The sequence below is a fragment of the Desmodus rotundus genome, chromosome 1, assembly GCF_022682495.2.
Source record: "Desmodus rotundus isolate HL8 chromosome 1, HLdesRot8A.1, whole genome shotgun sequence".
Lineage (NCBI taxonomy): Eukaryota > Metazoa > Chordata > Mammalia > Chiroptera > Phyllostomidae > Desmodus > Desmodus rotundus.
Window position 1 is genome coordinate 28,145,519 of NC_071387.1, and position 25,274 is coordinate 28,170,792.

The 25,274-nt window shown below is 51.1% G+C and overlaps 1 protein-coding gene across 2 annotated transcripts in view; it reads right to left on the reverse strand.

Moving 5' to 3' along the window:
* Window positions 1-25,274, reverse strand: part of COL15A1 (collagen type XV alpha 1 chain) — a 95,172-nt gene that overhangs the window by 62,593 nt on the left and 7,305 nt on the right. The window lies entirely within an intron of this gene.

The window sequence follows — 25,274 nt, forward strand, 5'->3', positions numbered from 1 at the left end:
CCCCGGTTAGGGGCGTGTGAGAGGCAACCAATTGATGTATCTCTTGCACATTGATGTTTCTTTCCCCCTCTTTCTCCCTCCCTTTCTCCTCTCTAAAAATAAATAAAGTCTTTAAAAAGAGAACAATATGAGGAACAAGCATGTGCCCCCCAGTCTGCTTCAGAAAGAAAACAGTAGTTCAGCAGATGAATCGTGAACTCTCCATTGCCTTCCCCGGCCACACCCCAGAGGCAGCCGCCGGGGATGTGGTGTTTGTCATCCCCGCGCCTGTCTCTCTCTGCAGGTTCACTACATGAGGGGGGTGTCTTTAACACAATGTGGGGCGCCGTGTATGTCTCTTAGCCCCACGTAAATGCTGGCAAGCACTTTTTTCTCTAGTCCACACTGTTTTTGAGATTTATCTTTGTTGAGGCATGTGGTTCTGGGTCTTATTTTCCACGACCGTACTCTGGTGCAAATAAGCCGAAATGGATGGGTTCACCTCTCTGCTGGTGGAAAGTGGAATTCCCATCATGTCACAGACACTACTGCTGTGTGCTTGCTGATACCTCTCTCCGCATGGTTACCTGTGCAGGTCACACCACCATCCGTGGGTGCATTTATTGGGTGATGGGGGCTTTACCCCCACAACTTCACTGAACGTTGCTCAGACGGTGCCGTTTTTCAAATCAAGACATAACTGACACCTAACACTTTGTACCTTTAAAGTATACAATGTGTTGATTTGATACATTTATATATTGCAATACAATTTCCTCCTGAGCTTGAGCTAACACCTCCATTATGCCAGGTAATTACCATCCCGTTTTTGTGGTGAGAACATGTAAGATGCCACTGTGCCATTTTACACGCCCACCAGCAGCCTGTTCTTGCCAACACTTAGGGACGGCAGAGGGATGTGATTTGGGAGAGGTCTGTGGGCTTTTCAACTTAGCGATAATGTTTGTTTCTTACCCTCCACGCCCCACACAGTCCACCAGGGCCTCGTGCAGCCGCAGGCCCCTCCTTTACCTGGAACGCTCTCCCTCTGTCACCTATCCTGCCCCACCTCACACCACCTGGTTATTTTGCCAGAATAACTCTTTTTCATCAAGACTCGGCCCTGGGCCCACCCTCCCTTGAAATCCTTTGTTTCACCTCCCACACCCACACCCTCCTCCTCCCCCTCCGGTCCCCTCGGTCCACACCAGGTCCTCCACCTCAGCCTCCAGCACGCTGCATTTCGCTCTGGGGTGCCAGGCCTCTCTTACTATTGGACCATGAAGACAAGGACCACGCCATTCATCTCTGTGATCCCAGCACCCAGCCCAGTGCTGATGAATGGGCGGATGAATGAATGAAGTCCCGCCCCCTCATCTTACAGAAGGCATAGTGAGGTTAAAAGACTGAAAGGGGTTTGCTGGCAGTGAACTCAGATTGGATTCTCAGTCCAATGCTTTTTCTCTCCTATTTGTAACATGCATTAAAAAAGAAATTAATTTTAAGTACGACAAACCCCAGAAGGCATAAATGAAATCCTTGATGAATCTGGTTAAATTTAACTACATAGAAATGTTAAAAGCTCGGAGTAGCAAAATAAAAATCCCCACAGTGTCAAATAAAACCCCCAGACTGGACAAAAATCCTTGCTTCATATATTACAGACCGCAGAGGAAGTACCCAGACACACACAGCAAAGGAGTAAGCAACAGAGCAACAACCCAAGCGGGGAAATGGGCAAAGAGAAAGACATTCTTTCCACAGCAGAAGAAATAAAAATGGCTCTGAAACACAGGAAAAGACAATCAACCTCCCCCAGAGTGAGAGAAATATAAGTTAAGGCCACAAAGATACACCATTTCCCCCATCAGCTTGGTGAAGATCAGATAATATGCGGCGTTGGTGAGGATTTGAGGAGACAGGCCCCCTCCTGCCGCGCTGGTGGGGGGAGCGAAATTGGTGGAACGGCTGCGGGAGGCGCTCTGCCAACATTTGATCCAAATTACAAGTGCACAGGTTCTCTTCCATCCAGTAATGACACCTCTATGAATTGTTTTAACAGATACAGTTACACATGCGAAATTCAAAACATGTGCAAGAACATGCATTGTAGCATGGATTAAAATGTATCAAACTGTCCCTCTTTGGAAAGCTTCAATAAATAATGCATGTTTGATGTATCTGTACAGTGAAATGCAATGCAGGCTTTTAAAAGGTGGGCTTCCTTAGTTATTAGTGTGAAACAATTCACAAGACGCATTAGATAAAAAACCAGACAAAAGGACAAGGTGTAGAATAGCATCGTTATCAATTGGAAATACAAATATTAGTACATATTAAATACATACAGTGTATTTTAAAATATAGGCTCGAATGTCCCTAGAAGGAGACATAAGCAACTGGGAGCAGAGATGGTCTCCAGGGAAGGGGGAGGCAGAGACTTTTCTTTTTGCCGATACTCTTTTTCTGCTCTTTGAATCTTACACCCTGTATACGGTGTGAAAGTACAAGCATTCACATATTTTTAAAGACATGCACTCCTTCCACCCCCCTTCAGACATTACTAAACCTTTTCTTCTTGCTTTTCCTTACTCAGATACGGCCCATCTTTGTATAGGAGGGGAAAAAAAGAGTAGAGAGAAATAGAAATAAAAGCTAACACCCCACTGAGATTTCTTTTCTCCCCTCCACAGTTTAAAGATAAAAACAAAACAAAACGGTGAGCACCCTGCCGACAGCTCTGCTTCCTCTCCCTTTAATCCAGTGCAAAGCTTTTCCTCCCGTTCCCCCACCTCTCTCTCCCGCACTGAGAACAGGGGTGGGGGGGGCTCCTTTGAAGGGGATGCTCCAGGTCTGGAGAACGTGTGGTTCCACAGGGAACAAATGGGCCAGAGAGTCCCCTCCAGCGATTTGTTTCCAAGTGGTGTCCAGGGGGTCCAGGGACAGATGGGGGAGGGGCTGATACATTCCCACCAGGACACCTGTTTAATCAGCCTAGCCCAGGCTTCCATGTGGCAATTCTGGGAATTCTTAGTCCCAGAGAGATTCTGCTTAAAAAAAAAAAATCACAAATCTACCCAATCTCCTTGTTTGATAGACAGGGAGACGGGTGAGGAACAGAGTTCCATCACCAGGAGACACAGCCAGGAAGCAGCAGATGGAGCATCGAAGCAAGGAGGGACAGAGGGGAGGTGTGATTCTGCCTTGCGGTGACTTGGTCTCACAGGTCTTGGTGCCCTTCCCACAGCCCCTGCCTCAGACGATGTGAGGGAGTACAAGGGCGCAGGCACCAGTTGGAAGATCTTGTTTCTGCTGGGTCAGCCACAGAGGGAGCCAAACTACAAATCCAGAGGAAGCTCAAGTCAGCCCAGCCCTGCCTTTAGCAGCCCCCACCTCCCTCCACACATTGTCCCATGGCATGGTGTAATGTGGCGGGGAGTGACCCCTGGCCTGGAGTGACCCATGCTCAGGGCTGCATCTGGGCCTTCTGGATCATTTCCCCTTGGCCTCTGGCAGGAGGGCCACCTGCTCAGGCAGCCACCAGGGAGGGGAGAGAAGAGAAGACAAGGAGCCAAGACAAACAGGCCTAGCAATTTGGTCCATAGGCTTGTCCTGGAATGGCTCTGCCCTGGGCAGGAAGGGGTGGGGGTGGGGGGATGGAGATCACAGCTGGTGGGAAGACATCCTACCCTCCAGGAGGGGCAGACTGGAGGGCGCATGCTGATGGGGGGCTGGCCATGCAGCCCTGGCCTCAGGAACCTGGGAACCCTTCACGGGAAGGCACCACACTTCTCAGATGATAGCACCCGTCTCATCGGATATTGTGTAACTTGGATAAAATAATATTGCTAAAACACGTAGCACACAGGAAGTGCCAGGCACAGAAACTGAGGCCCTAGTAGAGGTTACTGAGGTCTGGCCCGAGGTCCCACATCCAACAAGGACCTCACTGCATGTTCGTCCATCACCTGGAGGTCCACGCTCCCTGCCACCTCCACAATGCTGGGCCCATGGGCCCAGGAGGGCCCCAAGGATGCGCACAGCCACGGGGCAGTAAGAGGGCACAGGCAGGGGAGGCAGGGCTCTTGAGGGGAGTCCCAGCTCTGCCATTAACTCTATCTGTGCTCTGGGGCAAACTGCTCTCCCCTGCTGACCTCAGTTTCCCCATCTGTGTATCAGGGTGTTAGACGAGATAGACTCGCAGACCAAATCCACTCTGACATGGTCGGTGTATCTTCACTGCCTTCCAGACCCCTCCTGGGGCTGAATCTGAGCTCCGTCTCCATCCCTCATCTCATTCGTGCATCGGGATGACTTTGTTTACAATGGAGGTCCTTCAACACATGTCCAGTTCGTGAATCCGAAAACACATGCAAAGCACCCACGCCGTGCCTCGTGTGGTGCCGGGACAATGGAGCTGCACAGAATGCAGGTTCCGGGGAACTCACAATCCAGGCATCTCCGCATCTGCCTGTTCACGCAGCTCCCAAGTTCCAAAGCCTTCGTGGCTCCCTAGTGCCTTCAGACGGAAGTCAAAGTTCCATTCAAGACACCCCCTGCTTCATCTCCTCATCCTCCCCTTCCCGGTCTCTGTCTACGCTCATGCTGTTCCTTCCATTAGTAACAGCCTTCCCCACATTCTCGCAGCGGAAAACTTTCAGGCTCACTCAGCTACGCCCCAAGACACTGGAGCCCCACAGAGCAGGCACTCAGCAGCGTGGCCTGAGGAAAGGGGACAGACAGATGCCTCTGGGCTTCACTCCTCTGGAGTCTCTGGTTCAGGCTCCAGAGCACATGTCTGGGGCGGCCCCACCCAGGGCACGGGGAGAGGAATCAGACCGCTTTAGAGATGGACCGGGGAGGGGAAAATCTGAGCAGTCACCGCAGGGTGCGACTTTCCTCCCAGGGGTCCACAGCCAGTTTCCATGGAAACTAGGACAGAATCCCAGAAACAAAGAAACAAACATGGCAGGGTTCAGGTTTTCCTTCCGCAAAGATGAGAGCTACCTGCCTGGAGGAGGTGAATAACTAGTGGAGCCCCTCCCTCTTTTCCTCCTCTCAGCTATGGACTCCAGGACATCTAATGCCTCTCCTCCCCAGTTGGGCCTCAGTTCCCCCTTCTGTGCAATGGGTTGTTTCAGCCCTTCCACCTGTGGGGCCCTGCGGAGTACCAGAGGCTATCCTGGGCTTTGGAGCCTTGCCTCCCTAGGGAACTGTAGCTGGCTTTGCAAAGCTGCATCTCACAGATGACATCTGGGACCTAAGCCCAGTACTCCTGCTTGTTAGCGTTTAAGGCCAGAAGGGGCTAAGAAGCGTTCCTCTGGCTCTGGGTCAACCAGAACTGCGAGAAGCCAGACAGAGGCAGAACGGGGGAGGCTGAGGACACCACAGGCTTGTGTGTGGCAGCGGCCCCTGGCCGCCGTATGGAGAACTGCACCTCCACCAAACCCAAGGAAGACTTCTCTGGTTGCAGGCGCGCGGGGACACTGCCTGTGCCTGGGAGAACCTGGAGACCCCAATCCCTACAAGAGAATCAGAGACAGAGGTCTGGAAGGGAGCCAGGAGAGCAGGTCTGAGGTCACACAGGGAGCTGTGGCCAACCAGGACTAGAATCCTAGAATCCAGATACCGCCTCCTATCCTCTGTCCTTTTCCTAGACCTGCTGCCTGGGAAAACAAAAGGTGCCCCTCCCCACGTCTCTCATTCCCACCTGTGGCTGTGAAGACCCACAGAACATGTCAGTCAGCTTTAAGATACCACGAGGACTGCTTCAAGTGGCCAGTGTATTCCCACTGGGAACAGGGCTCAGGAGGTCCAGAGGCCCCCATGTTGCTACTACCAGGGGCTGAAGCCAACAGGCCAAGGGTTTACTGATAAAGTTGGGGTGACTGCCCTGGGGACCCCAGCAGGGCCACTCTGGCCTGGATTTCCCTGCCCTTAGTCTCTGGGGAGAGAGGGGTTCCCTGCTACCTCCTTTGCCGCCTATGGCATGAGCTGGGAAGCCTCAGAGACCGTGTGACCCTCCTCCTTGCTCCTTCTCAGGCTGTCCTGCCTGGGAGGGGGACATTCTGGCACCTTTTCAGGACTGTCTCTCCTTTCCTTTTGGATACCCCAACAGCGAGGTGGCCCCCAAATCAGACCTCCTGGCCTGTGTGTTCCCTTCCTCTTACCTCCCTGGAGAGACAGGAAGCTGGGAGTTCAGTGAGCCCAGACTCTATGGACAAAGAGCAGCTGACCATCTGGAGAAGGAATTTCCTCTGCCATATACCCACCAAAGGCCATCGGGTTTACGCTTGCACACCTCCACTGCTGGGGAGCTCACTCCCCCCACAGCAGCCCTGACTGCGATGGGGCAATTCTGTCTTCAGAGCTCTTTCTCCTGGTGAGCTTAGGCATATCTCCCTGAAGCTCCCACCTACATGGCTGGGCCTGCCTCTCTCTGGGACCATGCACCAGTGGGCCTCAACTTCCCCATTGTGATCTCTCAGATACTGCGCAGAGCGGTAGAAAGGGCCATCTGCTGAGTGTAAGATCTTGAGTAGTCTCACTCCTGTCTGAGCCTCAGGCTCCTCAACTGTGAAACCAGAGGCTTGGACTAGATGGTTTCCAAAGGCCCTTGCCAGGCCTGAGAGTCTCCAGTTCTGCATTTTCCTCATCTGCTGTCTGTTTTCTGATCTCTCTAACCACCCTAAACTGTGGTTTCTTCAGCCCACAGCCTTCAGGCCTGGAAGGAACAACTCCAAAAGGGATTGGGACAAACCTAGGCCTTCCCACTCTTCTTTGGACAGAGCAGTCTGGCCAGAGGCAGGGAGTGATGTGCCCAGGAAAATGTCACAGCTCTGTCTAGAAGGAAACATCTCTCCACCCAGGCTGGAGTCCCCAAAGGCCCCAGGCTCTACCTGATTCCCTTCTCGGGAAAGTGAGCACAACAGAGTCCATGCTGCCCAGGGTCCATCTGCACCCCGTAAAGCTGCAGGAGGTTCTTAGAAAAACCCACCACCGATGCGTTTCTTAGAAAAAGAACTGTTCCCCTGCCAGGGAAAAAATCCTGGATCAACTTAGAAGGGAGACCTGGGCTTGCCAACAATGAAAGACCTCATTTTTCTGAACTACAGAAGAGTATTTTTCTACATGTAAACTTAGACCGCCTCCTTCCCTTTTCCGGTTTTCATATATAGCATAAGAATTTTCCTGCTCAATGAACTCACTGTGTGAGCTTCTCTCTCTCTCTCTCTCTCTCTCTCTCTCTTAGGACTTTGGCCTAAAGCGAGAAAAGGATGGTTTTGAAGGGAGCAGGAGGTAAGCAGAGACTGGCAAGGTATGGGCCCTGCAGCTTGGCTGCCCTGCCCAGCAGCTGGAAGGAGCTGGGCCCAGCTGAGAGCCCCAGCAGGAAGGCACCCACCCAGCACCCTCTTGTTGTCCAAAGCATCCTTTCACCTGTTCCCTCCTCCAGGAGGAAGGCAAGGCAGGGACCATTCTCTCGTTTCCAGAGGAGAGAACCAAGCCCCAAAGAGGAGAAGTAACTCACTTAAGGCCCCCAGACAGGAGCCAGCACTGAAGACCCAATGCTGGGCTCTGCCCATGACAGCCCACTGCCCCCCAGGCTTCCCTTGAGACCTGGGAGGGAAGAGGTGGCACGCCTCCTCATCATCCCTGGGTCTCAATCATCCCTCCATCCAAACACTCTCATCCTGCTTCATTCTGGTGATTAGTGCCCTTCCTTCTCTGATAGGATGAGAGATGGGCACCTGGGCATGGACCTTGCAGACCTGTCTCTCAGTCCCCAGCCAAGGGTGACCTGTGGATGAATGACAAGGAACAGTAGCATCAGCAGCTAAGGTTCACTGCGGGCTTGCTGTGTGCCAGGCACCGTTCAAAGAGCTTTCTGCCAATCATTTCATCTCCATGGCTGATTCTCTATGAGGTAGATAATTTTATTGTCTACCCCTTGTAACCCATTATAAATTATTAATAAATAATTTTATTAACCCATTTTACAGGTTGGAAAATTGAGGCTTGGAGAAGTTACTTGCAGCTCCAAGGCCATGAGGATAATAAGCAATTGGAATTGGGAGTCAAATCAGAAGAGGTGGTATAGCGTGGAGTGAACACTCCAGTCCTGGCCACACATCAGTCATCTGGGGAGCTTTTGAAAAGATAGAGGTCTGCCCCTCGCCCCTGGCCCTCTGGACTCAGAGTCTTCCAGGGCCTGGCCTGGGTGAGTCTGAATCCCTCTCCCAGTTGGAAGCCACAGGGAAAGAAAGGTTCACCCCTCGGGCACTGGTGTCAGACAGACCTGGGCTTGAGTCCAGGGTCTGCCACTAACTGGTGTGTGACCTTGGGCAAGTCACTTCACTTCTGTGAGCTGTAGATTAACCTGCCCGGTGGGCCCACAACACCGTGAGGGCTGTGCCTAGCACAGGGCCCTGCACAGCATGAGCGCCCAGGGCCTGGTGAGTCCTCGCTAACCAGACTGGGGCTGGCTCTGAGCCAGGCACTTACACTCTTGTCAGCTCCCCTCACAGTCACCCTGCAACTCTTTGCCTTCAGATAACGAATCATATCATTGAATAAGGAGTCCCAGCGACTAGGGAACTGAGGAGACCAGCCTGGAGAGAGTGTAGTATGTATGACTCCCCCATTCTGAGACCCAGGTGTGCTCACCACTGCCCCCAAAACACACGCACACACAAACCCCTTGGGCAGAAACTGGCTCCGGTGCAAGTCACACAAGCCTCGGGAAGCCCAGGGTGGGTCTTGCTGTCTTGCTGCAGTGAGGCCTTGAGACCCCTGCTTGCCACCTGCCCAAACCTCTGGTCTGGACACCCGGGTACGGAACCCCCTGCTGGCAGGCGTGAGCAGCTGTGGGCATCTGGGAAGAGCTTTGTAGTCAACTGCTCTCAGTTTATGGACCTTTCTTTTCCATCTGGGGAACAAAGACTGAGTGTGATGAGGGCCTTGAGTCCCGACGATGACATCAGCAGCAGTGAGTCATCACCCAGGCAGACAGCTCTGGAGGGCTCCGCTGGGGCTCAGGGAGGAAAATGCATGGAAAGTGGGCCTGCGGGGGGGGGGGGGGGGGGGGAAGGGCCCATGAGGGGCCCATGAGGGGCACCAGGTAGGAACACTCGACGACCTCCTGGAAGGGGGCACCCGACCACTCACAGCTCCCTCAAACTGCCAGGCTCGGCACCGGAAGGGGACAGGGACCCAGAAGCTGGCAGGGTCAGGGAGGGGGTGTGGCAGAGAGGGGGCCACTGGCGAGGGGGTGGGAAGCTAAGGAGAAGGCCCCTTGGCCCCTAACACACACGCACACACACATCACACGTACACTCACATGCACAGATCCAGTCACACATGCAGTCATACATACACTCACACGCAGATTCACACGTGTAAAAACACACTCACACAATAGTTTAGCCTATTCACAGCACACCAGTGAGCACATTCACACGCACTGATACATACAGTCATACACACACAGAAACACACACCTTCACCCATACGCATCCCACACTCATGCTCCCCGACACCTGCACATGCTCACCCTCACACCCTCTTGTGCGTACTCACACATTCACTCATGGTGCTTTCTCATGCTCTCGCCCATTCATGCACACTTACCTACCCTCATACTCATACACACACTCACACCAAAGCACCTCAGGCTTCACTTGCTTCATGTACCGGGTTCCAATTACAGCCTCATGTGGAAAAAGAAATCTGCAGCTAAGAGAAACCAGCTAGCAAAAACGCACCCGCTGAAACCCTTCCACAGGACGGATGCTGGGTTTGGGGCACTATGGGGGACATTTGCCTGGGGCCCGCAGGGTCCGCAGCCCACTCTCTCTTTGCCAGAACTTCACTGAAGGTCTGCAGAGCTTTGACCTCACTTCCTGCATAGAGGGTTTCAGTCCTCTGATGTGGGTGCACTTTCTATACTTTCCTCTTGCCAATGAAACCTTCTCAGAATATCAAATTTGGGTCATGTCTTCACAAAGGGATGAACCCAATTAACTCATTTCCTGGGGAGCAATGGTAGAAATGGATGGTCAATAAATGTGAGCAGCTGACCGGTACAGGTGACACCTGGGGCTTGGCACAGAGCCTGGCACCGGGAGGCACCCATAGATGTTCGTTTTATGAATGCACGAGTGAGTGCTTGATAAGAGCTCCTGTGTATTGAGCCCTTACGGTGTCCTGGACACCAATTTCTTTACCTGCAGTGCAGTGGTTCTCAACCCTGGATGCACAGAATCAGGAGATTTTTTTTAAATACTAATGCCCAGGCCCACCCTGAGAGATGCTGATGCCACTGGTCCAGGACTGGCCTGGGCATGGCAAGTTCGTACAGCTTCCCAGTGATGCTAATTCACAGCCCGTGTTCATTCTTTACAACAACCCTGGTCTTACTTTTCCCAACCTGCAGATGAGGGAACAGAGGCACAGAGAGGTTGAATAACTTGCCCACTTGCCCACAGGGTCCCAGACTGGTGATTCAAACCCTCATCTGTCCGATGCAAAAAGCTGAGTCTCCCTCTGCTCATCTCCAGGAATGTCATTTCAACCCAAGGCTGACGCATTCCAGGGAACACACCCTGATTGTCCCAGCCCTCAGGGACCTGGAGCACATCTGCCTCTCTATCCCCATTGCCTTGACCATCCCTCCCCCTCACTCTGAGGGTCAACATCAGCACCTCCCATTAGCTACCAGGGCTCTACTGCCAGCGAGAGACCTTCACCTTCTGAGCAGATCTGGAAGGGCTGGAGACTCTGGTTGTGCTGACCACCACGCAGCCACTGGTGGACCTGACATATTTTCAATATTTTCAGAGCTGGGAAAAGGGCCTCCAAGCTGCATGGTATTGGGGGGAAAGACTCAGCCAGCTCTGGCTTCTGATTCCGGCTCAGCATTTAAAAGCTGTGCAATGTTGGATAAGGCACTTCACCTCTCTATGCCTCAGTTTTTCCATCTGTAACAGAAATAATGCCACCTACTTCAGGAGAGAGTTTTGAAAATGACCTGAGACAGCAGACATAGAATATGGAGCAGAGGGCTTAGCCAAAGCATGCATTCAATCAAGTACAATGATTATTTATGATTATTGCCAATGACATACTACTTTTCTCTCCCCTAAACTGTCATCTATGATTGTCACAAAAGGTAGCTTTGGGCAATTTTCCCTCCCTGTATTTCTCACCTGCAACATGGGGTGACCCAACCTCCTTCGCTTGGTTGCAGTGAGGGTCAAATGTGGTTCTTAGTTGAAAAGGCTTCCTCAGGTGTAGCCGGCTCAGGTGTGAGAAGGACACAGAGGGAGGGCTCTGAACGGGTGTCTCGAGGCCGAGAGTGCTGTTTTCCTCAGATTAGTGAAGTGTGGACAGACTGAAGTGCTACAATGTGGCCAGGATAACTTCATAAGCAGAGTTTCCTGCCCCAGCCTCAGAATGGCTTTAGCCAAATGGCACCAACCCAGAGGAGCTCAAACCTGGAAATCAGTTTGGTGTCCCACGCCCTCCCCCAATTTGAGGCAAGAAGCTAGGGTCAGGCCTAAGCATAGCTCCTGGAAGAAGCGACAACTAAACAATAATGACAATGGCCCACAATGACTGTAGTGGGTAGGAGGATGGCCCTCCAAAGAATATGTCATGTCCTAATCTTGGAACCTGGTCATGCGACCCTTTTTGGAAGAAGAGTCTTCTGCAGACACAATTAAATTAAGGATCTTGAGGAGAAGGGATCATCCTGGATTGTCCAGGTGGGTAACCCAACAACAAGTGTCCCTGTAAGAGACACAGAGGAGATTTGACAGAAGAGGAGGAGACCCTGTGACCACGGAGGCAGGAGCTGGAGCAACTCAGCCCGGAGCCAATGAACCAATGAACGCTGACAGCCCCCAGGACCCGGAAGAGGCAGCAAGGGTTCTCCCGGAGAGCCTGCCCACATCTGGATCATGCACTTCTGGCCTCCGGAACTTCACAAGAATAACTTCCTGTTGTTTTAGGCCACCCGTTTATGGTAACTTGTTATAGCAGCCGAAAATCTAACACGTTCACTGAGAGCTCACTGTTTGCTATGTATGGCCTAGGCTGGGTCATTTAATACACTCAGGAACCCAGTAAGGAAGGCGGTGTGATCTCTCTTATAGATGAGGAGATCAGGCCGCAGAGGGATTTGGTCACACAGCTGGTAAGTGGTAGAGACAAAATGGACCAGGACAGCCTGGGTTCAAGCTCCATAGCCCATCTACTTAACCAGGACACCGATGGTTCTCCAAGTGTCATTCCTGGACCAGTAGCCGCAGCATCACCTTGTAAGAGTGGGAAGTTGTAACAGTGAGGAACTGTGACCCACCCCACCTTTTGACATCGTTCCTGTAAAAGCTGACTCTGATATGTAGCATGTAGATAAGCGGCATGCTTATGTAAGATTCCCAGGAACTAGTTTCAAAAGATACAGACTCTGACCTTCAGGCATCACCGCTCCGGGAGATTTGCTGACCTTCATCCATGAGCCAGGATGATGTGGAGCCCAGATGACTAAACCAGGAAGAAGCCCACCAGACCGTCACTCGCCTCATTGAAATGGATCATGCTCGTCTGCACGCAGAGGAATTTTCAACTGCCCTCCCTGATCGCATCGTTCTGTTCCCCTCTCCCTCCTCATAAAGTGCAGGCTGCCTGCACTGAGAAGAGGAGATGGGCTTTCAAGCAAGAGTTCCCCATCTCCCAGGGAATGGGCTTTGAGACAAGAGTCCCCCATCTTTCAGGGTGCTGGCACCTGAATAAAACCACTTTCCTTTACATCAGCACCTGCCTCTCGAGTATTGTCTCTCGAAGCGGCAGGCAGCCTGGGAGGTGATCAGAGATATAAATTCATGGCTCTGCTCCGGACCTACTGAATCAGAAACTGCAGTGAGGCCAGCACCCTGTGCTTTAACCAGCCCTCCAGGAGACGAGGCACCCTCAGGTTTGAGACCCACTGCCCTACCTGTGTGGTGGAGGGTAAGGTGGTAGCCTAATGCTGGAATGGGGAGGTCAGCTGTGGGGAGTCATGGAGCAGGGGACATGGACAGGTAGAGAGGGACAGGGCTAAGGCCCATGCACAGGACTGAGCAGGACTCCAGAGGCCTCTGCCAGGGGACAGACCTATGCAGGGGCCTAGCCAAGATGGGGCTTCCTCCTGCTCATAGCACAGCAAATGAGCGACATCCCCGCCAGGCTGATGGGAGGCTGAGCCCCCTAGTGAGTAGATTCCGGGGGTGAGGCAGCCAAGTAGCCCCGGGCTGGAGGATGCAGAGGGGCTTGGGAGCTCCAGCCCACAGTCTGCAAATATTGGGCAAGGGATCTGAAGCTGGAGGAAGCTTGTGGTCCCAAGGGAGTTGGTCCCCAGGGGAAGCCTGTCCTGACCAGGAGGAGCCCATGTCTTTCAGGAGGGCGGTGACAGCAACTTCCCCTGTTTCCCCAGCTCCCCTGCCCTGTACTGAGCTTAAGGTGCTTAAAGACATCCAGGAAAGTCCACTCCAGCCATACCGGGAGCTGGGCCTCAGGGTGACTCTGTCTAGATGACTACAAATGAGTCACCATCTTGCCAAGAAACCCTCCTGGCTGAGTTTCCCAGTAAGTCCCAACTGCTCCGCTGTTATCTGTTTACTTGTTTGTGCCTTCCACGGGCCTAGATCCCTCCAGGTGAGGATGCATCATTTCCCATTTCAGCTCTGAATCTCCCAGCTTCTCCACCCCTCCCCTCTAGCACAGGCCCTTGCCTGGGGTGAGCAAAACTTGAGCATGGACGGATGAACAAATGAATGTTTAATGCCCATGTGAATAAGTGAATGAGCTTATTGGATTCTGGACAAGAGGGATTATATACTTGTCTTAGCACGTAGCATTTATTATCCTCAATCACAGAGCATCCTAATGAACACGGGCTATTGTCATAGTAATCCCACAGCACCGTTTAGCTCGATAGGCCGAACAGCCTCACTCTGGTATAATGTAGTACAGGTGTCCCCACCTTTCGAAAGTTCGCTTTACACTACTTCGCTGCTATGAAAGACTTACATTCGTACCTGTTTACACTAACTGAGGGCAGGCAATCCAAAGAGGATTTTGCTTTTATGAAAAAAGGTGAAAATAGCACCCAGCATTTGTTTTGCAGCAGGCCTCATAGAAGCAGTGCATGCCCAAGCAGCAAGAGTGGCCCCCACCGAGCCCCTTCCCAGAAGCTGCACTCAGCGTCTCAGCAGCAAGCCTCTGCAGCTTTGCAGGGTGTTTGGGGCATCTGTGCTTTACCTCCATTTATTTCATACATCCGTTCACAAGATGTGTCCTACGGTAATTGCTTCTTCACTTGACGCCATTTCGGCTTATGAAAGGCTTCATAGGAATGCTCTCCTTCCAGACAGTGGGGCAAACTTGTCTTTGTAACCTCACAGAGGCTTGACGCTAACTTCCCTGAGGCTGAGATCTTTCTCCATCCTTTTGGCAGACCCTTAATCAGATTGAATGACCAGCCTTCTGCAAAATGCATGCCCTTGGCTCTCACCACTCGATGGAGTTAGGAGTGTCGCTCATAAACACACTGGCCTCCTAGACTTCAGACTAAATTCCAGCTGCCTCCCCCTCCCCGCTCCCTGAAACAAGGACCTGGGTGAGGAACAACATATGCTTCCCCTTCTCCATTTACACTGTTGGAGTTCTTGAGGTTTGGGTGGAGGCCTTAGGGAGGCCTCTCATAGCCTATCTGGGCGTTAGAGTTGAACTGGGAACACAGGGTAAGACAGGATGGGATAGGACAGGCCAATGCTTGAGGTTCCAGGAACAGAACAATTAAGATGCCTGCTCCTGATACATCTCCCACCCCCATCCTCACCGCCTGCCCCATGGGATGGAAGGGCCATCATGGAGGCAGGAGCTTGGAAGAGTAACTCTGGTGATTTTTAAGTCTCTCTAAGTGAGACATGTCCTTGGGTGTTTCTTGAATTTTCTGGCAGGGTTGACAACCACATGGTCAATAAAGTCTCTTAAAGAGTTGCTGACCACATGCCTCAATTCATTCGTCGTTTACAGGATCCCAGCCCAAGAGAACTCAGCCACAGGGGAGAGAGAATCCCCGAAGGGAAGGCAGAGTGGGCCTCTCTGCCTTCCACGCTATCCTGGTCCTAGCTGAGGGTCTGGACTGGCCCACAACCAGCGTCCAGAGGCAGACCTTATCCAGACTTGACCCTGGGCTGGACTCTATGAGATCAAGAGGACTCAGACTCTGGTCCCTGAGTAGCAATGAGCTCAGCAGATAACAGGACACCAACACATAGAGCCCTGAACTGAAGGACGGGGCCCATGAGATAGACCTGCAAGGCATTGCCCAGGTGAACCAGCTGGACTCAGCAGAACACAAGCGAACCCACAGGGCTGGAGGAGGGGAGGTAGGAAAACTGGGGGTAGATGTGTTGTTCTGGGAGATGGAGCAATGGGACCCTTAGGTAACCTCCAGAATTAGAGCAGGAAGAAGGATGCATCTAGATAAATACAGATTTAGGAGTGTTATACTGACATGCATTAGCTCATTCAATCTCAGGACAGTTTGATACGCTGGGGACTATCGGTATCCCATTCTGCAGACGAGAAGACTGATGCTGAAGGAGATCAAGCCAAAGAGCTGGTAACTGAGATGAGTGGGACTCACATGTGGGCCATTGGATGTCCTTCCCAGCGTTTTTTACTTTTAACCACTTTTTCACTTAGGAGACTGGAGTCAGATTGTGGACAGCCTTGAATGTCAAGCCAAGGAGGCTAAAATTTACCCAACAGACAACGGGGTGCCCCAGCAGGTTTCTGAGGGAGGCTGCAGCTGACCATTTTAGGAGGCATCGCCACTTCACCTCGAGCTGCTGCCCCTGGGAGTCGGGCCCCCTTCCTTCCCCGTGCCAAGGAGAGGGTGGGATTGAGCGATCTGGAATGTGGAGCGCAGGCGGTAGTTTGGCATCAGCAGGAGACATACTTTCCTGCAGTCTCTCAGCACTTGGCATGTTATGCCCGGGGCAGAGTCAAGCTGCCCTGGGAACGGCCCAGGGCGTCCCAACAGAGGAGCTCGTGTGACTTCAGTCAGAGCAGAGAAGCAGCCTGGGGACAAAATGAGCTCATGGCTTCAGCAGGCGCTGTGAAATCTCTCCTACACTGACCAAGGCTGATGGAGGCCTGGAGAGTTGGGCGACCTTCGGAACTGGGAAGGACCTCAGCAAGTACCCAGTCCAATGTCCCCAAGGTGAGAAAACTGAGGCCCAGCCTGATGATGTGACCCACTCAAGTGCCTCCATTATGTCATGTTCCCACAGCTATCTACTATGCAGACCACCCTCACCCATTCCCCTAAAGAAGTCGGGGCATGGGAAGTGCTCCATACACAGCAAGGGCCCGACACAGGAATGAGCGCGGTTGAGTCTCTATGGGCCGCACATACAGGGTGGGGCACAAGAAGGCTTACGGCTGAGAGTATGTGAAACACAGAGTTTATTCCTGTATTGTTCATTAATTATTGTGTTACTTTCCATATGAACAACGGTAAACCTGCTCTTGCCCCACCCTGTATAATGACTTGGATGCTGTTGAGCAGGGGGGACAGATGGCATAAAAAATTTGTCCTACAGCTGTTACCAAACACACTGCTTCTTTCTACCGATTTTCCTACTTCATTGTGCAGAGACCTGCTCTCCACAGGATGTTGGAGCCCTGTTTGGCTCTGAACTGGGATTTGAGTCTAAGGAACAGCCAGGACAGATGGTGACCCTGAAGTCATATTTCGAAACAGGCTAGCTCTTGTTTAATCTAGATGAAAGTACTTGACGGTCTCCAAATGTTTGCTGGAGGAACAGCCTTTGTGCCTCCGGAGTCGTGGAGGAGGAGTTGGGCCCTCCAGAATGAGTACCCAGGAGACACCCCTAACTGGAGACCTGGAATTGAGGGCGAGTGACTTTGGGGGGTCCCAAGGAGGACAAGCCTCACCCAGCAGGTGCAGGGGAAGGATGTGGGATTCATCATTAGAGAGGCCTGCATGAAGTCCTTCCTCCGCCACCTACTAGCAGATGACCGTGGGCCAGCTGTAACTTCTTGGAGCCTTAGTTTCCTTATCTGGACACAGAGACGATGATACCCAGCTCTCAGGGGGTAGGAGGTGGTACAGGATAACATCAGGTCCAAGCACATCTTGTTCATCCATTCAGAATTCGTTCACAAGTACCAACCACCACGTGCCTGGCACGGTTGTGTTGGAGATTCATGGAAACAGGACCGACCTGTCCCCTGCCCCTGCCTTCATGGAATGCATGGTCAATACTGAGCATCCCTGGCTGGGCTAAAGAATCACCCGGGGGCCTTGGAATACTGATGCGTGGCTCCCAGCCCAATCAGAGTCTCTGGGCCTCATCAAGTTGTAAAAGTTCCCAGTGATGCTGCTGCACAGCAGGTGGGGTTTGTGGGCTAGGGGTGAGCCCCAGCCCCTGAATGCCTGCTCTCTCTTCTCTACTCTGGGCACTCCAGCATTACACAGCCAGGAGGCGGGATCTCTCCTACACCCATCCAGAGGAGGAAGCCAAAATGCTCTTCCGGGGCAATCTTCCCAAGTAAATGGAGAAATAGTCAGTGAATGGAGGAACTGGAATTTGAAGTCCATCTGATGTTTCCAAAGTTCAGCACTAAACACACATAAAAAACCCTCAGCACAGGTGAATTCCTTCCCCTGTCTTTCCTCCCACATCCCTGAGGTGGAAAAGACTGGCAACACATCTACTGTCAAGCAGCACTTCGGGACTTTAGGGTGGTACAATGCCACCCCCCTGGACATCAGAAGACCCTGTTCTAGACCCAGCTCTCCTGTACTTTAGCTGTGTGACTGTCATCATGTCCCTGTTCTGCCTGAGCCTCTGTCTTCCCATCTGTAACTTAGGAGAGCTAGAATAGATGATCCTGAAAGTCCAGCATTTTCTGGATCCTCAAGGTCCCCAGTGGACTTTGAGGGAAGTGAAATATTTGGGGGATCTCTGGGCCTTGTCACAAGGGAGCCCTAGGACCCCCAGCTATCCAAGGAGTGTGAATGGTGAACTGTGCCTTCTCCCACAAGGAGCCACTATGCAGCACGAACCACACTGGGTAGGAGGCTGCCTCCAAAGAGCAATTCTTAGAAACCTTGAACTTGAGTGGGACCAGCCAGTCTCCCACATGCATATGCATGAGAGGCATTTTCCACATTCCACCCAACTTTCCATGCTAATGCAGCCACACACACTTACTCCTGAAAGGTGAACGCAGATTGAGAGATGAGAGCTTCTTTTGGCCATTGGTACACACATTGTTCATTCAGCTAGCATCTATTGAGCACCTGCTGTATGAAAGGCACTGTTGAGGTCTTTCCCTCATGGAGTGGGCAGTTCTAGTACAAGAGCTTTGGAGAGCAATCTCTGTCTTGTCAATGGCAAAAAACAAACAAACAAACAAAAATTAATAGCGCTTTTGACACACAAGAGCACTCTGTATTTGTGGACAGAGAAAATGCTTTTACAAGAATGGGTTCTGCCACACATTGCAATAATTTTGAGCCTTCCCTACAGGTTCAGGACCTCAAATTTATACATAACATCCTCTTCACTAAAGCATCCTACCATCCAAGAGAGGGGACTGTATATCCAAGGGCTTAAGTCCAGCCAAAGAGTCCCTCAGAGCTTGGAAATGTAATTCAAGCCCCCTGCTTTATCTTTAAAGGCACTTAAGCTGTGCACTCCACTCTATAATACACGTGTGGTGTTTCTTTTAATACAAAAGTTCTAAATTATTCCCCAGTTGTTGTTACAGGACGCCCCATGCCCCCACCCACAGGTACCAACCGCTGAGTAAAATGGATACAGGAAATAAACAGTGGGGCTGTGAGTGCCGCGCTGTGTGTGTGTGTGTGGGGGGGTTATTGCGCTGCCCACATCCCACCATCCCTAAGGAGTTGCTCCCCTATGCAGAGACACCTCAAAACTTCCCACCTGAGTTCTTCCCTCCCGCCCCCCACCCCCACCAAGACCTCGTTTCCTTTCCGTGGTGAGAGAATTTTGCATTGTGTTTATGGACACGCATGCTCCCTGGAACAGAGATCCAGAGAGGCAAACATCTGAAGAGATAACATCAGATCTGGACGAGCTTGGAGGGGGTGCAACCTCTTCGCTGCACAGACAGGAAGAAGCTTTTCAAAGCCAAGGCTAACTGGACTCTAGCTGCAGAGGGCAATTCTTAGAATCGTTACCCCACATGACCCTCGCTATCTCTCAGCCAGGCAGCTGTGATGGCCTGGGAGGCTCTGGATGGCTGAGGCAGGACCGGGGACAGTACGTTGGCTCAGGGCTCTCATTCCAGCTCGGCTTCCCTAACACACCGCTGCAAGTCTCTTAACTGCACTTCTCTGTGCAACACAAAGCTGGAGACCCTGCTTTGTGCCCCCACCTGAAGCAATTTATTCTCAGAGAAGCAGAGGCAGGAAGCAGGACCCAGAGCCCTCAGCCAGTGAACCCTGGGCTATGAGCATGGCTCTAGACCCACGAGACCACGGAAGCCAAAATGCTTGCCCAGGGCCAGGCTCGGGAAAGCAGCTACAGAACAAAAGTTTGCTTCCATCCTGGAGAATCTGCCCCCACCCTGCATCACCCCCACCCCCCCACCATGCTCTGGCCACACACAGGCTGTTGCTTCCTTTCTCTCATTCTGCACATCTATCTGTAACATTCCACCACCCTTCCAACCCATCGGCCCCGGCCCCTTTCCCAGATAAATCTATTCCATCCTCCACGTCTCATCTCAAATGTCACTCCTCGGGGAGACCTTCCTGACACCCCAGTACAGATTAGAGGGGCCAGGTATGTGCTTTCTTGGCTCCCTGTGCTTCTTCATAACACTTATTACTATTTATAAATATTTAAAGTGTTTGTACAATCCTTTACTTAGTGTCTATGTCCCGCGTTAGACTGCAGGCTGCACGAGGGTGGGAACCACGCCTATCAGTTCATCACTGCACACCCAGCGCCTACTGCGTTGCCTTGTACAGAGTAGGGCTTAAATAAATATTTGAGTGAAAGCGAGTGAGCAAATGAACACATGAAAAACCTATCAGGCTCTGACAGGCTGATAGGGTGGCCATGTGTTCCAGCCAGAAACTGTGGGATTAATCTTGTCCTACTCACCCACATTTGCAAAGTCCTGGCTTAGCTATATTTCACTTACCACATCAGACTATGCCTGCTTATCTCTCTCCAGCTCTGTCTGACCCCAGCACGAACCACTTGCCTCAAGGGCCTGCATCTCCCAGTTCCGCGTGTGCACACAGCACCGGGGTCTGGATAAGGTTCAGATTCTATTGAGGCAGGTCTGTAGCAGGTTAATGACTGCAAGTTCAATGATTCCAAACCCCCAAAACGAATGGCATTGTGCCGCCCTCCCTGTCCGAGGCAAGATGCACTTGCAAATGAATTCTGCCCCTGATGGAATGAACCAGGCACAATGCTGAGAGAGGCCACGGGAGGGTTTAGGGACCACATCCATTAGCATTGAGGTTGAACCTTGTTACTGTGGTCATGACCCTTTATTGAGGGTTTACCGTGTGCCAGGCACTGTGCTAAGAGCTTTGGGGACATGATTTCATGCACCTGTCACAAGAACTCTGAAATAGGTATTATTATCATCTCTACAGATGAGAAAATGGAGGCAAGAAGAGGACTAGTAAACTTTTCAAGGTCACCAGCTAATAGATGCAAAGCCTGGAACTGAACCAGCTCCGTCTGACCCAAAGCCCCAGTACTTCACCACCGTGCCACAAAAGCCCATGTTTCCCTATTCTGCACGCCCACATGTCACCAGGAACCTGGGAAAGGTGCAGATTCAGAAGCAGCAGGTCTGGGGCAGGACCTGGAACCCTGCATGTCTAACAAGCTCCTGAGTGGTGCCGATGCTGCTGGTGCAGGGACCATACTTTACACAGCAAGTCTCTAAGGGAGAAAAGGTGACAGGGGATTTCAAGAGAGAAAAAAGAGTATTCCAGACTGTGGGACAACACTAACAGAGGCTGGGAGAAGGGAATATACTCATTCAAATCAGAGACCAGCAAGGAATCAGCATGGCTAAAGCCCGAGTGTGGGGAACGATGTGAGGGGGAAAGAAGCCTCGAGATCCAGCCCGGAGAGAGTGGGCTTTACTGAGCTGTAATAGGAAGAAGCATAGAAGGGTATTAAGAGGGGACATGATGTGACGTGAGGGGGCCCGTGTTTTGGCAAGCACTCTGCAGCGAGGAGATGTGGTAGAGATGGAGAGAGGGAAGGCCCCAATGGCAAGGGGTTGCTGTAGCAATTCATTAGTGAGTATGACACAGGTGGGGTGAAGGGATGGGAGGGACAGACTGGCTGCTGTAGACAGAGCAGGGGCAGAATCGATTTCTTTGAAACAAAGCTACAGTACTCTTCCAGGTGCTAAACACCTGCCAGCCACTCCGTGCAGCAGACCAGCAGTGCAGAGACTGTACACCTGGTGGCGGACAGGAACTTGGGCACAGGCAATTCCAATGACATCTCAAATAGAACTATGAACTCTGAGAAACGGGGCCCACCCGCCACTTCTCCCCATCCAGGCACAGTCTCCACGGTGAGGCAGCATTTCCTTTCTTTGCAGATTAAGTATCGGAGCCCAAGAGAGGAAATGACTTGGTCAAGCTCCCACAGCTGAGCCCAGAACCAAGGAATCCTACCCATGGCGTACTAACCTAGGTTAGTGCTGTGCATTGTAGAGAGCCTCCCCCAGCAAAATGAAGACATCAGCTATAATCTAGTATCAGCCCACACTTGCAGATACTAAACAAACCAAGCTGTTATATTTCTTTTTAAAAACCGTTCGGTTTCTTAAACTGGAAGCTCGTATTCTAAAAAGGGCGGGGGTAGACGCTGAAATGGAGCCATCTACTCCAGGCAGTTAAGGCTGGAGTAAAATTAGAAAATGTGTCACATGGAAAAACTGCAGTAAGAAACGGTTTTCTTTCCCTCCTTTTTCTTTCTGTGGGAGAGTGAGCAACTTGGCACTGTAACTGGACAGAGGGAGAGAGCCTCCGTGGTCTCTGTTTCGTCCCAAATACACACAGTTGTTGGACACGGTTTTGTATCCCGACTGTGTCCCCTGGGCTGGGATGTCAGTGAAGGATCTGAACCGGGCTCAGCGCTGCTGAAGTGAATCGCTTCTCCCAACTGCCCCCAAGTTTGGCCAAACTGGACTCAAGTGCCCCAGCGTGTTCATGCCAATAGTGCTTTTAGAGTTTACCTGGCCCAACCCCTTCACTTCCCAGATGGGGAAACTGAGGCCCAACGAGAGACAGAGATTTGTCCAAGACAAAGAACACAACAGGGGAATCTCCACCCGGTTACCATTCAACAAGCATTGCTCGAGTACCCGCTAGGGGCCAGGCCCGGTGCTAGATACTGGGGTTACATGAAAAAATAACCACATTCTGCACTCTTGGGGTGGCCCTCCCCGTACTCCAGCCATTTGGAGGCTGTGTGGTTTGAGATCAGGCTGCGAGGAGAAATATTCTGGGAGATGAGGCCAGAACAGCACATTGTGGTCCTCAGGGGGTCTCAAACGTCATGCTAAGGAGTGTCACAAACATTTTCTAAGGCTGTTATAACAAACGACCACAAATTCTGCGACTCCCATTAACACAAATTTATTACCTTGTAGTTCTGCTGGATAGAACTCCAACACAGGTCTTACTATGCTCCTTTCTGGAAGCTTCAAAGGAAAATCCATTTCCTTGCTTTTTCCACCTTCGAAAGGCTGCCCACATTTCTTGGCTTGTGGCCCCTTCCTCCATCTTCAACACCAGCAAAGAAGGCTGCTCGACTCCTTCTGTCTCCCTCTTCCACTTTTAAAGACTCCCACGATTATTACACTGGGCCCACCTGGGTAATCTGGGCTCCTTATCCTCTTTTAAACTGAGCTGATTATCAATATTAATTCCATCTGAACCCTAGTTCCCTTTTCCCACGTAACCTAACATAGTCACAGTTTCTGAGGATTAGGATGTGGGCACCTCTGGAGGTCCGCTGCCCTGTTGTTTACTACAACAGGTGGTAAGCATGGGAAGATGACAAAGAGTTCTAAGAAGAGGTGACATCATCAGAGTCGGCTTTACAGTGCTGCTCAAACTTTAACGTGCACGTGAATCACCAGGGACCTTATTAAAATGCAGATTCTGACTTACTGAGCCTGGGGGAGAGACCGGACATGTTTCGCTTTTACTACATTCCCAGGTGGTGCTGATGATGCTGGCAGATGACTGCGGCTGCACTAGGGGGGATGGGTGAGAATGGGGGCCAGGAGACAGACCTGTGTGCTGAAAATAGGCAGAACTCGCTACCGCTAAGATTGCGTGGCTGGAAGGGGAGAAGTAGCTGGCTGATCCAAGTTCAGATGGAGTTCTGCGTGTGACACTGTTGAAACTGCATGAATTTAGCTTCAGTTTGTCATAGCTTTTGAACTCTGCACACCCCTGTTCAGAGTTCAAATGATGGAAAGGAATGATTGTAACTTTCCAACACTGAAAAGCATACCTTCCTTTGTCTTTCATGGCCTCTATTCTGTCCCTGACGTGCAACCATCCAGGCCCCACTCTCACCCCTGCTCTCTCCCCTCCATCATCTGTGACAGCGGATGGCTGCGGGAGGTCTTCCAGCAGGGCTGCAGGAACACACAGACTTTGCTATGGTCAAGGGCTCATAATGCTGGGTTTTCACTAAGATCTCCACAGTCTCAGGCTTTGAATGATTCATTCATTAATGTATTCAAATGCTCATTGTGTCTGTTTAATACCATGTCAGATGTTGAGGAAGCATGGATAAATAAAGTAGGGTTCCTGCCCTCAAGGAACCCACAGTGATGTGGGAGCAGGGAAGGGCAGAGGTATTAAACTGGCCACCAAATACAGGCCTGATGCTTATTTTATTACTGTTCATCGTAGAGATTATAGTCCTATTACACATAAAGACAATAAGAAAAAGAAAGGTAACTGACCCCAAGTCACCCAAAGGGAAGTAATAGAGCTGAGATTTGAACCCAGGAGACCTGGGATCCCAGAGCTCATGCGCATGAGCTGTATATGCCCTCTGAAGCTCCCTCTGGGGTCAGTGCCAGCTCTGCCACTCACCTGTGGTGCAACCATGAACAGGGACTTTCCTCTTGGGGAAGCTATTGGCCTACACTGGTTGCTCTTGTCCCTGGCTGCATCTTGAGAAGCACACCAAGAGCTTTAAAAGCCTGCCCTCACCCCAGATAGATTCATGAAGAATCCTGGAAGCAGCGGAAGACTGAGCATCAAGTTCCTTTTGAATCCCCAAAGTGATTCTAAGGTGCAGTCAGGGTTGAGAAGCACCACGGTCCTTGGGACCTGAGCTCTTGCATTCTAATTTCCTGGAAAACCTTCTCTTGTGGCCCTAACCCCAAGGCACAGGCAACATGGATGAATAAATTGGGATGATGGGAGAAGGGAGGGAGGAAGGCCGGGCTCCACACAAGTAAGGACACTTTGGAGCAGTAATGCTGGCACTGTCCCTATAGCTGTTATTTTCTCTTTTTAAATCAGAAAAACAGCAGCAATGGACAAAGACTGGGTGAGCTAGGCTTCTCTTGTGCCATTGTGAGAACTGTGAGTTACTATTGCCTCTCCAAAGAATTCAACAAAAGCCTTAAACACAGGCACACACCACACCCAACAATTTGTTTTAGGAATTCGGGCTAGGAAATAATCACTGAAATGGTCAAATACAGAGCTATAAGAATAGGATCATCACGATACTGTCTTTATAATAGTCTACAACCGGAAACAACCTAAGGGCCTAAAAGGGGGACTTGTTTAATTGTGGGACACCCACCTAATGAAATACTGTTGCAATTCCAATGGAGAAGAACATTTACGCTCCAGGGGAAGTGCCTAGATGGTTGTTAAAGGAGGGAAAAAAAGCCAAGCAGCAGCATACGATGTACAGGATGATCTATTTAAAATATACACGCATACATAAGCAAGGAAAAGAACTTGAAAGAGAGCCCACCAAATGTAGCGGAGTTTATCTTTGAGTCACAAGATAACATGTGATCTTTATAAACTTCTTTTTACCTCCTAGATTTTTTACAATGACTATTATTACCAAAATTTCAAAACATGGTTGAAAAAATAAATTTCCTCTTTCAAAGCTTGCTTACCCCCTCCCCATCTTCCAGTGGAAATGGGC